The following is a 3,743-nucleotide window of genomic DNA, read 5'->3' on the forward strand; positions in this document are numbered from 1 at the left end:
AGTGGTTTTATCTGAGTAGTGGTATTAGCTTCTTTTAAAATTTTCTTTACATTTTTCTGTATTGTGGTAGTTCTCAACTTAAAATTCTAAATGCTCTAGACCAATAAAGTCAGAATCATAGGGTGAGGTCCAATATGCAATCAAGTTGAGAACCAATATTATATTATTTGACTCTTTTGCAATCAGTGATCAGGTTTACAAAACAGAAGCAGGAACCAGAGAAAGCTATCTTCATTTTGTCAATTTATGTGCAATGTGCACGTGTGTATGGGCATGCACGCGCACACTATTGCAGACAATTACGCTAAGACTATGCTCGCAAAAGTCCAAAGGAAACAAGTAAAGTGTCCTAAATTGGGCGACGGGGTCTGAAGTCAGAAAGCCCTAACTTAGTTTCTTCATTCTACTACTTCTTGGGTGTGTGACTTTGAAGAACTCACTTCACCTTTTTGAATGTCAGTTTTCTCATCTAGTAAAGGCAGGCATAGATATCTGCCCCCTAACAGAATTGTGAGAATTAAATGATACATTTCATGGGCAAGGGCCATTGTAAATTGTTAATTATAATATGTGATAGAGGGGTGGGGAGAAACAGAAAAGAAAGAAGGCGAAATAACTGAACATTACAAGAGAAAATGTGGTCATCCGGGAATGTTAAACCTTTCTGTTTCTCGCAGGCTTTCATTCTTCCAACAAATATGTTGTTCAACGGCAGACTGCATTCCAGACCCTGTTTCAAAGATGGAGGACATCTAGTAACAGTCCATAGCCCTTTACCTCGAGGGGCTGCAGGGGAAGCAAAGCTTTACTCTCTAGGGTCTCCAGCTGGGCCTGAGAATTAAATCGACATAAGGCAGATTAACAGGAGAAAAATGTACAAATTTTTACATGTACCATGGGAAAGACCTTAAGAAGCAATTACAGCCAAACACTTATATACTAAGTTGGACAAAAGTAGTAAATTGCGAAAACCATGACAAGATAAAGGGACTTGTGTTAGGGCAGTTAATTCTGCAAAAGTGACCTAAAGGGGGTGAGTTCAACAAGGTTGGGTCGTACAAATTACTCTCAGCCTCATCTTTCATCTCTTGAGATAAGAATTTTTCTTTCCTCTTGGTCTAGGGAGGACATTGTTCACAAGGGAATTTCATCTCCTGCTTTCAGGAATACAAAAGGAAGGTCAGAGTACCCTTTTCCCATCTCCTGATTTTTTTAGGTGCCTTTAACTCAAAAGAATCTTTATGTCAAAGTGGCATTTTGGGGGGAGTTGACATATTCTGGTTCCCTTCTGGGCTCACATGTGCAGGGGAGAGATGGGCTATAACAAGTCACACGAAGTGGTAAATACTGTAGGAGAAGTAGGCTCAAGGCAGAAGAGAATCTCCAGTGCCTCTTCTTAAGAAGGGAAGCGAGCTCCCGGTGAAGCTTGTGGGAAGCGCAGAATGAAGTGCAGGACACAAGTTCTGTCCTCTAGGGGGAGTTCGAGGCTTTTCTCCTTTGAAGTCTGAAGAGAGTGGTTAAGGACACATCTTAAGTTGAACTGGGCTGAAATAAATGTTCCCGGGACTCTTGGTGTTGGGGAACCTCTCTTTTTTGGGTGTTTTTCCTATTGAATCGCTTCTCTCTTTGCTTCTGTGCAGTTAGTATTGTAGGAGGACACTAGGTACTCCTCTCACTTGAAAAATTTGCTTCATCCACTTAGAAGACTAAACAAGAACCAGAGTGAAGTTCCCTCCCTCCCCCGAGTCAGGAAGATACCTCATCTAGGCACAAGTCACATGGTCTAGCCCAGCTCACAAAAACAGATGATGTCTGAATTTGGGGATGATTTTGCCATAACTGGTCACCTGTACACATACTCCAGGGGATGGCTTTTGAAAGGAGGTGGCAGGACGGGGTTTAGAAATTTGGGACCCAGGCACACTTACCAAACTCACTGCAACAAGCAGATATATTTAAATACTTTCATTTGATTTGTTCATTAATTTTTTCATTATTGTTTCAAAACTACATGATTTGTAGATTCAAAGTCCTCTTGAATCTTACAAAAACTCGATTTAGAAATTTTCTAAAATTTGTTACAGCAACCTATATTTTATAGGAAGATTTTTCTTTGATTCTTAGATTGATTCCCTTATTTCCATCTCTTATATTTTTATAGTCTATTAATGTTTCCATTTGCACATTTTTATGTAAGGAGGCCTAAAATGGTCTCTGACTGTCTCACAAAGAAAGTCAAGATGGAGTCTCTCAAAGTTTGTGTGACATCCAAATGAAGGGAAATATGGATGATTTCCTTCCCATTTAATTTAGCTTTCATTTACTTTTTGACATATAAAAGCTGTATATATTTAAATATATGTCACTTGATGAGTTTAGAGATAAGTATATACCCATAAAACCATCACAATGTATGCCCAGAAAGCATAACTTTTCGTTGTTAGCTAGACAATCCCCATGTCTTATTTGAGTTCAATTATCTGTACTTCCTTGAAACTAACAACAATGATCTTACTGTTTCCATGATGAAGGATGGGTGGGACTTTTGGAGGTGATGGGCATACATTGTGATGGTAGATCTCTAGGATTTATTCATTTTCTATAACTGAAACTTTGCACCATTTAAGTAAAACCTTCCAATTTTCTGCTCCCCCCAGACCCTGGCAACTACCATTATACTCTCTGTTCTACAAGTCTGACTATTTTAGATTCCTCATATACGTAGTATCATGTAGTAATTGTCCTTCTGTGTCTAGCTTATTTTACTTAGCATAATGTCCTCCAGGTTCATTCCTGTTGTCACGAATGGCAAGATTTCCTTATTTTTAAAGGCTGAATGTTCTATTAAATGTATACACCTCATTTTCTTTATCCATTATTCTGTCGATGGACATTTAGATTACTTCCATGTGTTGGCTATTGTGAATAATGCTGCAATAAATATGGGAGTACACATATTTCTTTGAGATTCTGATTTCGGTTCTTTGGGATATATACCCAGAAATGGGATTGCTAGATCATATGGCAGTTATATTTTTAAATTTTTGAGGCAACTCTATAAACCATTTTCCATAGTTGCTGTACTAATTTGTATTTCCGCCAACAGTGCACAAGGGTTTTCTTTTCCCCACTTCCTTTCTGGCATTTATTAGCGCGCGCTCTCTCTTTCTCTCTCTCTCTCTCTCTCTCTCTCTCTCTCTCTCTCTCTCTCTCTCTCTCTCTCTCTCTCTCTCAAACACCTACAGCACCAGCGATTCCTAGGTAGTTTCCATACAAGTATTAACCAGGCCTGACCCTGCTTAGCTTCTGAGATCGGACGAGATCAGGCATATTCAGAGTGGCATAGCCATAGACTATCTCTTTTCCTTTTGATAATAGCTGTTTAACGAGTCTGAGGTAATATCTCATTGTGATTTTGATTTGCATTTCCCTGATGGTTAGCGATGTTAAGCACCTGTTCAGGTATCTGTTGACCATTTGTATGTCTTCTTGGGAAAAAAAGTTTATTCAGTTCCCCTGCCCATTTTAAAACATGGATTGTTAATTTTTTGCTATTGAGTTGTATGAGTTCTTTATTTTTTTTTTTGGATATTAATAGGTATATGGTTTACTAATACATGAGAATTGACCAGTTGACAACGAAGGTTGTGGTTTAAGTACCAAGAGCCCCTCTCTACTTGTGAGTTTTGAAATCATTTTATTTATTTTCGGGGACACTGTTTAATTTAATTCTATAATTTGTT

General features: G+C 38.4%; 1 pseudogene; it reads right to left on the minus strand.

Moving 5' to 3' along the window:
- Window positions 1-3,236: 3,236 nt before the first annotated feature.
- On the minus strand, window positions 3,237-3,354 carry LOC111743857 (annotated as a pseudogene).
- Between the last annotated feature and the right edge of the window lie 389 nt (window positions 3,355-3,743).

The sequence above is a fragment of the Pteropus vampyrus genome, unplaced genomic scaffold (genome assembly GCF_000151845.1).
Source record: "Pteropus vampyrus isolate Shadow unplaced genomic scaffold, Pvam_2.0 Scaffold123, whole genome shotgun sequence".
Lineage (NCBI taxonomy): Eukaryota > Metazoa > Chordata > Mammalia > Chiroptera > Pteropodidae > Pteropus > Pteropus vampyrus.